At 36.6% G+C, this 12,922-nt stretch overlaps 1 pseudogene; it reads left to right on the forward strand.

Moving 5' to 3' along the window:
• Positions 1–8,152: 8,152 nt before the first annotated feature.
• LOC101698808 (SRA stem-loop-interacting RNA-binding protein, mitochondrial pseudogene) lies at positions 8,153–9,185 on the forward strand (annotated as a pseudogene).
• The last annotated feature ends 3,737 nt before the right edge of the window (positions 9,186–12,922 follow it).

Here is a 12,922-nt window from a genome sequence, read left to right on the forward strand (position 1 = left end):
ATCCTAAACTAAACCTGAAGAAATAATGTTAAAAAGAACAGAATCCTGAACTGCAAGAAAATCTAGAAATGCTCTTATTCTAGAATCAACCTTTAAAATCTAGAAAAACAAGGAAATCTACAATGTTCAGGGAAGATGCTAGAAAACAATGTGGACTTTGTTTCTATTCAGAAAGTTAGGTCTAGCTACTGTTACAGATGCTAGCATTTCTTTAGCAATGTCAGACAATAAGCAACAGGTAAATCCTATTGAATCATGCGAAGGGTTAGATGTGTAGCGTTCTATCAACATTTTCTGGTTTATAGGTTAGTTCTTGTTTCAATGTAATCTTTTAGCCAAAACTTAACTAAATCAGCCATTTCTCTCACTCGATGTTTGACTTCTCACCATTCATGCCTGTTCGTAGTTCCTTGAAGATAGTGGCTATTTAATTTTCCCTACTTCCATTCCCACTCTGTAATACATTTTTTCCAAGACTTACAGAAAAAGCCTTAGGCAAAGTGATCAATTTCTTCAGAGTTCTGATTTTATCTTTCTTTTGTCAAAATCTGATATGGAAAATCACTTAAGTTTCTTTGTGTTTACACTATATAGAGAGACTCTGCTAAAGTTCAAAACAGTCCCCAAGTCTGTGTGTGTGTGTGTGTGTGTGTGTATGTGTGTGTGTGTGTTTCTCTGTCTCTTTCCTCTTTGTCTTTGAGGCTTTTATGATGAGAAAGAAGGGGAAGAGGCAAAGGAGTAAGGGAAGAAATATCCTCCAAAGAATCATGGCATATTTTTAATGTTTCATTTATCAGATTAACACTTTAAATTTGAAATGTGGTCTCTCAAAAACCATCCCTTCTCTGGGTTGCCTTCTATATGCAGGAATTCTCTTGAGTTATTTTTGAAAAATAGCTCATTAATCTTGGTTCTCTTGCTGATTCTAGTAGAAGTTTCGGGGCACTTTTAACATTCTTACCCACAGAGAAAGCATGTTTCTTGTCTACGTTTCTCCAAACTGTTACAGGGACAGATGGACGTAACACCCAGCCAGGGCCTCGTAGCAGAGTCCAGACAGGGGTCTCCAAATGTCTGTGTGAATCTGTGTTACCAGTCACCGTGACAGAGTCTTTGTATTCAGACTTTTCTAGTTCTGCACTTCACTTGCTGAAAAATCCATGGAAAATAATTATTAATGTGTAATTTAACACTCTACCAATAAACTATGAGTGAAATCAGTAAGTATATAAAAACTGGCTCTGAAGTTCAGTAGGAAAACAAAGCATGTAAGAATGCAAAAGATATTTTGCAGAAAGTGAGTCTAGAGCAAGAATCAAAAAAGGGATAAGAAGGAGAAAAACAGAGGCAATTTGACTTATCAAATACTAATACTTATTATGAAATGGAGTGGTAGTAGGCAAAAATCCCCAGATACATTAATAGAACAGTCATTTTAGAAGTCTATCAAAAATTCAAAATACATAAGCGAACATCATTGTGATATAAGTGGCATTTTTTATGGAAAATGGGTTATTGAACAAGTGATGTTGGGATTAGTGAATATAACTGTATAGGAACATTTTTGTGGATAGGTCCTTAATTTTTTTAACACAAAAATAAATTCTAGATGGAAATTGTAGGTAAAGAGCAAGAAATCATAAAAGTGGTAAAAATGTGATAATTTTAAAATAAATTTGACATTAGTATATTCTAAATATGACATAAAGACTAGAAGTTGCTAGGCATGATGGAATATGCCTGTCATCCTAGCTACTCAGGGCACTGAGGCAGGAGAATCTCAGGTTTGAGGTTAGCCTGGGCAATTTAGTCAGACTCTTTCAAGAAAAAATTTAAAATAAACAAATAAAATAAAACAGAAGTTTGAGGATATAGCTCAGTGGCAAACTGCTGGACTACTATGAGCAAAACCCTGGGTTTAGTCTTCAGTACCGTGAAACAAATAAAGCACAAGTCATTAAAAAATGTTAAAATGACACAATAAAATAAAATTTAAAAAGAAAACTCTCTGAAAAAAGCTGAAAATGTCAAAAGACAACAGTGGACTGCAGTTTTTAAAAATCTTGGAAAAAAAGTACTTGTAACATTGAAAGTGAACATAGCTCCTACAAATCAGCAGCACCAACAATACACTGGAAAAACGGGACAGTTCATAAAAGAAGAAAAAATGTTTTTAAGTATATAAAGGCTGCTTACCATCCTTTATTTTAGAAGGAAGTCATATCAAAACTACATTAACAAGGCCGGGGGTTTAGCTCAGTGGTTTCGCCGCCTGCTGCGTAAGTACAAGGACCCAAGTTCGATCCCTGGTACCAAACCCCCCCCCCCAAAACCCAAAAACTACATTAACAATCTTGTATTTAGATCACAAAGTTTAATAATACTTACAACAAAGTACAAACTCTTAGCTCTTAGTTACATTAACTGGCAATATGTTCAGGGAATGAAATAGAGAATATATATTGAAATTGACAATATATATTCTTTTTCCTAGAGATTTCACTTTTAGGAGTTGATTGAGTGTAATCTTATACTTGTGTGAAACAATACCGTCACAAGATAGACTGTGACAGTATCATAAGATACTATGTTGTATTACAGGAGGTTCATATCAATGGAAGTGGTTGGGAAAGCCCGTCAGTTACATTGTACTATACACACATCAGGGACTACTATGTTGCAATTAGAAATGACAAGGACGTGTATATATTACCCACACAGCAGCATTAAAAAGGCAGAAAATAAATGGACGTAAGTAAAGAGATAGCAAGAAATCAAGAGACAGAAAAATGTCTATGATATATTACTATTTGAGTAAAGAAAGAAAAAGAGACACGCGTGCAAACGTGCCCACACGCACACACGAATTGTTATGCAAGGACTCGGTGAAGTCTGCAGCTGGAGCAGCTACTGCCAAAGGAACATTGGCTGGAGCTGGGATGGAAGAAAGGCATAGATTTCCTCTATATCCTCTTTTGTATGTTTTGTATTTGCTGCCATGGAAGTGTTCTGCCTTGGGGGAAGTTTTCATTAGCTAATTAATATTTGAGAAAGAAAATGAATTCTAAGGAGATGAGCTTGTGTGTTACTGGCAAATGTCAGATATGAATGTGGAGAGACTTAAGGAGGCTTTGTACAAAATGCATTCTACATTTGGGACTCCTTTGGGAAAGAGTAAGTGCTTGATTTGAAAGACATCTCCTTCCCCATTTGGGTAGTATTCCTCAGGCTCTGGGAGGTGGCAGGCGACTGCCCTGCGGAGGCCCCATGTGCCTGCCCCGAGCTGGTTGCTGGCTCCGGTGTGGGCTACAGACCCCGCCCGGGGAATTCGAGATGCACCATCCCAAGGCCAGCGTTCCGGAGTGGAAAGTGCATCCCTGGAACTAAGAAGCACTGGAAACCACAAAGGACAACGCACCCACCACCTTTAAGCCAACAGCTGCAAGCTAGGAGAGAGCAAGACCGCGGTTCCCAGAAGAGGCTCTCTCCTTCCTGAGGCAGCGCCCTCCTTGTACACGTGGTCCTTCCTGTGTTCCACGGAAATCCTTCGCCCTGACCTGCAGAAGGGGCTGGGCTGAGGAACGCGATGGCCAGCTCCAAGACCAGGCTCGATTTGTCCTTCCCACATCTTCTAGAAGCTTAATGTCTTTTCCCATCTGTGACATGGCACGTGGAAGCAGCAGCGCCATACCCAGCTGGGTTTACTGGGAGGGGCTCACACTGTAAGGGTCTAGGGGGAGACTAGGAGAGGTTCTCATTCTGCCCTCAATATTCCAGTAGGCGCACAGGGTAAAGCACTAGAGGGCCAGCGGGCAGAAAGCAGTCTTTCAAACTAACAGAGATGCAGCTCTAAGCTGCTTCATGTTCCCCACAGCTTCCTATACCACTGAGCATCCTTAGGACTGTGTGTGTGTGTGTGTGTGTGTGTGTGTGTGTGTAAATAAGTAGACTGAAATATTGTTTAGCTATACTTTCCACTCTCTGCATTGTTTGCCTCCAGAAAAGAAAAAGATGTCTCTTTTTCACAGCTTTCCCCGATGAGGGATCAAGACTGGGTCTAGGCAATAGCTTAAAGTAAGCCTTTTGGCTTTCAAATCCTTTCGTGTTGATTTTTGCACCTCAAACTGTAATTTTCCATGTCCTGAGCTTTAGACTCCAGCACTGGATTTTCCCCAACTTTTTCCTTCTTCTTTTTCCTCCGCTTCTTTCCCCTCTCATCAAAATGTAACAACCTTACCGCCCATTTCTTTCAGTGTCAAATTTTTCAGAAAAAAGCATGCTAATGCATAGCTAAAATTCTAATATATGTGCTGATGTTATACCTTCTTATACAACATATTTGCATTTAAATGGGGTTGTCTGGAGATTTAATGATTTAACCTAAAGGGACTAAAATGTCTCACATTTGTATAGGAGTTGGTAGATTACTTTAAAAGAGTGTTCACAAACAAGATTTCCCACCCAATCTCAAAGTCACCCTGAGGCAAAGGGGTTGACGGTTTAATTTATCTGTGTACTGTTGAACACGTTAGCCTCTGAGGACGTAAGTGGCTGTCCCATGGTCACACAGTAAGCAATGACCACGTTCTGCATGCCCTTTCTCAGAATTCCTGCTACCATATCTGACTCACTCACAAGTAGTGTAAGCTACCCCTATGTGTATGGTCACGACATTTTAGTACCCAGTGGGTCCATCTACTCATAGGAAGCTTTCAAGTGACGGAGTTGTAGATTGTTACCAGGTTAGCAATTCTGTTAAAAATAGAGATTGACAAAAAAGAATCTCTGATGCTTAAGATATTTTGACAATTCTTTTGGTTTCTGACTATAGATATAAGATGTGATTGACAAATATAGTGTATGTGAAATTTAAAATAAATGTATTACAGTAAAAGACACATTGTCATTAGTCCTGGGATAACACACTTATCCCATTTTTCTTGCCTTTCTAAAGTGATTCTGAAAGTCCTCTTTCTTGTGGGTGAGCCTTTAGTTGCACTGTTGTGGCCAATTCAACATCCTGAATCAATTGAAAACAATTATCTTTCATGGTCATTTTGACTTCAAGAAGAATCAGAAGTTGTACAGTGCCAGACCAGTGAATAAGGTATATGAAGAGGCACTGGAATATTTTTAAGTGCCTGCCTTTTCACTGGATGGCACTCAGCAGCTGCATTTGTGTTTTTGATTATACCTTGTAAAGAGACTCATGAAAGCAGATTTCCAGAAATGCTTCAGAAAGTTGCAAAGATAATGGGATGAGTATGTTTGAAGTGAGAGGGAGGATTTTGAGGATGATTACTGGCACTGTATCTTTTACTCTTATAATCTATCGTAAGTTAAACATTCACTGTTATAGTTAGGTCACACCATGCATATGTCATTTCCATTCTAAAATTCTCCTGCATTTACCAGGTTTTGGAATGAGCTGACTTCATTGGTATATCACTCTGTGCTACTGACCTAGTCAGCATCTCTCATGGGCTCCTTACCACTTTTTTCACTTTAATCCACATATATATATATATATATATATATATATTTTGCAATTTTTTCCCTCAGAGATTTTCCACCAAGGAGTTGTCATTACTTTCATTGCTTAATGATTCACATGACTTTTCATGACCAGCTGATGTGTTCTTGTTCCCCAAACTTGCTCGTGTGATACCCTTTTAGTGCTGGTTCCATGACTTGACGAAGGCAGATGGTCATGTAATTACAATCAAGATATAGAACAGTGTCATTCCTCAAAAATTCCCTAACACTGGCAGTTAGGCTCCCCCTCCTCTACCTCCAACTGGCTGATGTACTGAAGAGATTTTTAGTCCGTGTAGTTATGTCTATGCAGAACGCCATTTAAATGAATCATACGTTATGCAGTCTGTTGAGTCTGATTTCATACAATTAGCCTAATACATTTTATTTTCATGCATAATATATTGTGTATTATTAGATTATTCCTTTTGTTTGTTGATTATTATTCCATTGTGTAAATGTACAATTTGCTTATTCATCAGGCAAGGAGCATTTAAACTGTTTCTATTTTAATATTATAAACATTTGTATGCAGTTTTTGGGTAAACATGTTTTAATTTTGGTTAGGTAAATATGCCAGAATGGGACTTCTGGCTTGTTAACTTTCTAAAAAATGCCAAACTATTTTTAAACTGTTTCTAGAATTCATACTAACTGAACTGCAGGCTCTAGATCTTTGCCAGCACTTATCAGTCATTTATGTTGTTTATTATACTTTTAATTTTAGATATTCTTACAGGTGTGTAGTTGCATCTGATTGTGGTTTTAATTTGCATTTCATTAGTGATGAATGATGTTGGATAGCTTTTCAAGGCTTATTTGCCATTCATATGTATTCTTTGGTCTAGTGTTTATCAAAAAATCTTTGTACATATTTCTTACTGGGTGGTTTAGTTTCTTGTTACTGGGTTTTGTGGGTATCTTAAATATTTTGGACACACGTCCCTTATTATACACATTTTACAAATAGCTTTACAAGCTTCTGGCTTGCATTTTTCTTTTCTCAACAATTTCCTTCAGATAACAGAAGATTTTAAGTGTTGATAAAGTTTGATGTATCTGCTTTTTAATAAATTTTGCTGAACCAAAGGCCCCAGATATTTTCTTCTCTATATTCTTTTAGTTTTATGGGTTTTGATTTTACTTTCTGGTCCATGATACATTCTGAGTTAATTTTGTGCATACATTAAGGTTTCTTCTGTTGGAAAAACTAACCTTCCTTCATTTAATAATCTTGTAACTTTGTTGCAAACAATTGATCAGGTATGTGTATCTTTGGATGATCTATTCTGTCCCATTGGTCTGGGCCATAACATTTTTAATAGCTGCCTGTGGCTTTGTAAAAAACAAAAATCACTTTCCATCTTATGTCAAAGTTACTCCGTATGTCTTTGTTGACCCTTTTAGCAAACTGTGGCAGGAGTGTCAGCTTCATGTTTAATACGTCTTTGTTCCTTCAGATGGCTTAGCCCACAGTCTCGAACAGAGCAGATGATCAAAACATTTAGGATCCATGGCTGCAAGTCACATTCTTCTTTATAAAGTTACCGTCAAGTCTTGGTTTGCTTGAGGAGAAATGCAAGTGGGCAGGTTTGCTGGAAGGAAGAAAATAACACTCTTTCCTTTCTTTTTCCTAGAAGCAGGCATATAGTTTTGCATATAATCAAGATAGTCCAAGTTATTAGAAATTATTAAAACTGTTTTATCCATTATACAACAGGAAGTTTCAGAGCCATCAGATTCACGAGGCATTGCTTTTGTTGAAGAGAACAAACAGAGGTTGCTAATAGAACACATGGGCATTAACATGAGAAAATGAAAAAACGGAAACAAAAGTCTTTGTAAGTAGGGAGCGGTGGAGGGGTTGAAGGGAGGTCAGGGGAATGGGGAAAAAATAAGAACCAAGATAGACTACGTAAAGGTTCAGATTTCCAATGGTGAATGTCATATTGTATACCTAAAATGTACCAATAAAATTATTTTTTTAAAAAGAAAAACATGGGCATTATTTAGAGATATGTAATATTTTCAAGTGAACGTGGACTCATCCTGGTAATAGAGGAAAATAGCATAAAAAGGTTGGAAGTGTAAGGATTCTTGATTTGTGTGGGTGTGTGTTGTGTAATGAATATTAGTGTAAAGAATATTAGTTAATATATAAAAGTGGTAGAATTAGCAACATTTAGCCTTCTTTTTCTGAAACTCTCTCAGCATAAGAAAAGTGATGCCTTTGCTGAGAGTTTCATTTGGAGAGTGGGCTTTGGTTTCTGCTGTGGTCATCAGCTACAAGTTAGTTTAATCACAGATAGAGGATTAAAGAGAAGTGACCTTTTCATCAATGAGGGGAACAGTGACTGCATGAAATAAATTGTGTCTTCTGTATCTGCTAGGACAGATATTAGGCTGTGTTGACATTAGCACAAATGCACAAGGCATTTCAACTATGGTTGTTAATTTACAGAAGAATTCCTATTAGCCAGGGTCTTAACATTGGTAAATCTTACTGTCCTCCTGCTCTCATAGACTTGCGTTAACATTTGCTAAGAGAGACAAAGGAAGATTTCGTTCTGGGAAAAGGTCACTTCCTGGTGACTGATAGTATACTGACATTGTTAAGATGATTTCTAGTGTCCAGATATCACCAGACCAACTGTCAGTTTCTGGTATGCTAGTTAAGTAAGTTTAAGGCCAATGACAATCACAGGGGAAATGAAGGTGGAAGCTTTACAGAAATCTTTGGATGTCACATAATATGGATTTGGCTTGGAGTACTTACCTCTCCAATTCTTTCAAATCCAGTTCATCATATCCTTTGTCATTTTGAAGTATTTTTGTCTCTTTTCACTTAGCTGCCAGTCATGAGGATGGAAAGCACATGTTTCTGAAGCTATATTTGACATTCTATTCTTGTACCCCAAAATAGCACCGATGAAAGCTTCATAAAATCAACACAAGAAAAGAACAACAATTAAAAAGATGAAAATAACACTGGAATTACAAAACATATGTTCCACTTTCTTTCCAAAAGTTTTTTATTCAATAAAGTATTAAAAGTAAAGTGTAAGAATGGTGTCTGCTTCACAATTATAAAAGTTTTGATGAACTTTTATCTCTTTTTCAGTCCCTGTTATTTTTGTGAAGTTGTTTTTGGGGTTGCAGTATTAAAGTATTTAAAATAAAAGTCCAAACAACATATATCATCCATTAACACTTTAATATACCTCATTAGCAAAGAAGAATTTTAAAGAATATAATCACACAGTCTAAAGATAGCAGCCTCCGTAGAGAGAGGTGCCCTGGCACTGCGTACAAATTTTACTAAGCAGGTTGCTTTTGTCTGGAAAATTTCTTGGACTGCAACAGCCAATGAGCTGAGAAAACACTTTGCTCAGTTTGGCCATACACGAAAGTGCATTCTTCCTTTTGATAAAGAGACTGGCTTTCATAAAGGTATGTGTTGGATTTACTTTTCTTCAGAAGAAGCACTTCAGAATGCAGTGCAACATGAAAATCACATAATTGATGGAGTAAAGGTCTACATTCAAGTTCAAAAACCAAAAATTTTGCAAGGGGATCAAACATCTGAAGAAGAGAAAGATTTCTGAGATGATTAAACCCATTAAATAAACACAAAACAGTAAAAAAGAATATAATCACAGCACCGTTGTCATACCTAACAAAATTACAAATAAATATTAAATATTTCCTTATTGTTGATTTGAATCTGAATACAAACTATTTTCATATATCTGATTGATATCTGTCTTAGATTTCTTTTAATCCACAGCTCTTCCCTCTGCCCACTCTCCTGTCAAATACACCAGGTTGTCTGCCCTGTAGAAGTTCTCATATGTGGCCAATTGATACTTTGTAGATCCATTTAGCATATTTATCTAGACATATTTTTATACATAATAATTTGTTCTGTAAGGTTGATTAAATATGAGGATTCAGGTTTCATTTCAGTTTATTTTATTTGGTAAAAACATAAGTGATTCTAGGTACTTAGTAGATTCTATCAGCAGTACATGATTGTGATTTTCTTACTTTTAATGTTATTAAAGTTGATTGAGAGGTTCATCTATTATAACCTTTCTATCGGCCTTTTATCTATTTACTTTAGCAGCCATTAATTATTGCTATATAGATTAATTATTCTCATAGAACTTGCAAAATGGACATTTTGTAATTGTATTATCCCTTCTCTATTTCTTAGTTATATTTCTTCTATTGAAGAAATTCTCTTAATATGTTCTATATGTAACACTTATTTTCCCAAATACTTTTATGATATTTTTACTTCTCAGAGAATAAAAGACTGGTATTCAAAAAAATTGCAATAATTTTATAGCAAGAAACAAGAAGATGACAAAGAAATTTTCTATTTTTCTTCTCTTTTGGAAAACAGCAACAAGGTTTGATTCACTTATTTAGGGCATGTGACTACTCTATCAAAAAAGTAATGGCTATGTAAGTTACAAAACATAAGTGTAACATTAACAAAGTATGGGAATATGAGTGTAAAATGAAACATTAGAAACAAAAATTTGTCTGCTAAAATTTTGATCAATATTCATTTCTAAAACCTCCATAGAACACAGATTATACAAAGACATGATTTTTTGCCAATTTTTTCACTGCTGTATTTGCAAAATCTAGAAATTTGCTTGGCACATTTATGATGCAGGAAAATATTTAACATCAATTGTAAATTAATGAGTGGAATAACTTCAAGAAGTGAGTAGCTAATAATGATTCCTTCAAGAGAGAAGGGAATGAAGGGGAAATCTACTTTGGTCTCCTGTGACAATAGTTCACCAATGAGAGTTAAGAAGTCACATTAGGAATATGTGAATGCCACCATACATGGAGTTTAATGGCTTTAAATTATTTCTCTTGCAAATAAAGCACAGAAATGTCTTAAAGGGTCAGTGACAAAATTTCTATTTTCTCCTTTGACAGCCTCTGGCCCTATTTCTCGATCCAGGAAAAATTTTATTTTAAGTGTCTTCCACACTTACAAATATGTGTTAAATAGATGAACTCAAAACTCATTACTTTTGAGATTGCCAATAAAATACATACCAAGTAGTTTGCTCTATAGAAAAAGAGTAAATATTGCTAATGTTTTAAGATTTCTGACCTATAATGAATATTTTAAATTTTTCTTAATCATGCTATTACTAAGATAAGGATAAATATATCCTAAAATCTATTCTGAAACTAAAGAAATACAGAGGACAACATTAAAAATTTTATGATGTCAGATATTTTTGATTTAAGAGAGTAAAGGATGCTCTAGATGTAGGGATGCTAGTCCTCTGGTTCTCATCCAGCTTCTCTAATGACTGTCTTCCAATGTACCTCGGCTTGTTTTCGTGTGCATCGCCTCTCCTTTGGTGAGCTCATGGACTTACTATGTCAACAAAGAATTGCTTAAGTTTAACACAAACTTGTGCACACATCATACACACAAATACCAAATTCCATCCTGACCTTTTTCCTGTGCTCTGGGTGTGAATTTCTAGTTGCACAATACCTTAAGTGTGTCTAAAGACGAGCTCCAAGTAAAATTCCAGATCAGCTCCACTAGATCCCGTAGAGTTTATTATTTCTGTCTTTAATACTAGTTTCTCGGTGTCTTGAGTTTTTCACTCTTGTCTCCTCTCTCCATTTTGCTACCCAGTTACAATTAATTGCTAATTCCTATTGACTTGACTTTCGCCAACTCTTGAATTGGTCTCTTCTGTTCCATTGCCCGGGTCTCTTCTCTCACTACCCCTCTGCAGAACTATCATAATAACCTTTTAATTGGTCTTCAATCTTTTTCTACTTCAATCAATTTTGTCTGTTGCTGCCAGATTAATCTTCCTAATGCAAAGCTCTTCAGAAGATAATCTTCTTGTTCACAAAGCCTAGTAGCTCTCTATTACTTAAAGGATTACCTCCAAACTATTTGGGCATTTATGACCTTTGTCTGAATCTTCTGTAACATATGCCCTAACTGCCAGCCAGAGTGAGTTATTTTCCACTTCCCCAATAAACGCTAGGATCTCCTGCCTCCATTGCCTTGATTATGTTTCTCTCCACTTGCAATATCCTCTGCCCACATCCCTTTTTCATTCTTCTCCATACCAATACCTTCATCTCTCATGACACTGCACAAATGCCACATTCTTCCTGGACACTGTTCTACTCATTCTTTCCTCATGTTGTCGCCTCTTTTCTAAAAATTTCCATAGCATTTTGTTAATACTTTTTGTAGAACAATTATAATGCACAAACTTCTACAGTGACTATTTTTGTACACTATTTCCTTTATCTGTGGAGGACACATTCCAACACCTCCAGATTACGCTTAATACCACAGACCATGTTGTACCTATTATCGACTATTATTTGTCCTATATGCCATGCATCATTGCCACATAGTATTAATCTCTTCTTCCAGGTTTTGTGCTCTAGTGAACCTTTTGTAGCACCACTTTTGTGCTTTGGATCCATTATTAAGTAAAACAGAGGTAACTTGAATGCAAGTACTGCAATACGGTGACAGTCCATCTGATACCTGGAGAGAAATACAGCATATTTGGACAAACGGAAGATTCATGTCCCAGGCAGGATGGAATGAGACGGCACAGTACTTCATCAAACTACTCGGCTATCAAAAACGTCCAAGGCTACATTTTTATATTGCTTAGCTCTGTAATTTTTCATTAAATATCTTTTGGGCCATGGGTAGCTTTAGTCACTGAAGCTACAAGAAGCAAATCTGTAGATCACAGGGTAATACCATGCTATTATACCTCCGAGTCTTGGTCGCTTTCTTCCATCACTGGAACAAAATATATCACATCCACATCTGAAAGGAGAACAAGTTTATTTTGGCTTATGTTTTACAAGTTTCAGTCCTTACCTGGTAGGCAGCATGGGAGAAGGCACGGGCAGAGAAAAGCTACTCACCTCATGGCAGACAGGGAGCAGAGAAAATGAAGGGAGGAGCAGAGAAAAGAGGTAAAGCCTTACAGTGACCCATCCCTTCTGACCAGGCCGCACCCCTCAACACAAACTACCTCTAGCACCCCAATATTCCAACCGGTCCCACAAGTGCTGCCTCTGAGCGCATCAGAATTTGGGGTTCATCTACATAGGAACCATAACTCTCCCTCTGCAAGAAGCCAGATTTTTAAGTCTATTCACATTTTTAGATGTTTCTCATAAGACATTCCACAGTATTTACACAATGGTAAGCCTAAGAAGTATATGCTAAATTATCCTTTAAAAAATCTCTGGCGATTTTGAAAAGTTAGTTACACGCCTTGAAATAGATAGCCATGTTAATATGGGTACGAGGTTGCCATTAGCTAGCTGGGTGTTTCCAGGCACT

This window comes from Heterocephalus glaber, unplaced genomic scaffold, assembly GCF_053883595.1.
Source record: "Heterocephalus glaber isolate CG9 unplaced genomic scaffold, H.glaber_assembly_v1.0 deba00001465, whole genome shotgun sequence".
Classification (NCBI taxonomy): domain Eukaryota; kingdom Metazoa; phylum Chordata; class Mammalia; order Rodentia; family Bathyergidae; genus Heterocephalus; species Heterocephalus glaber.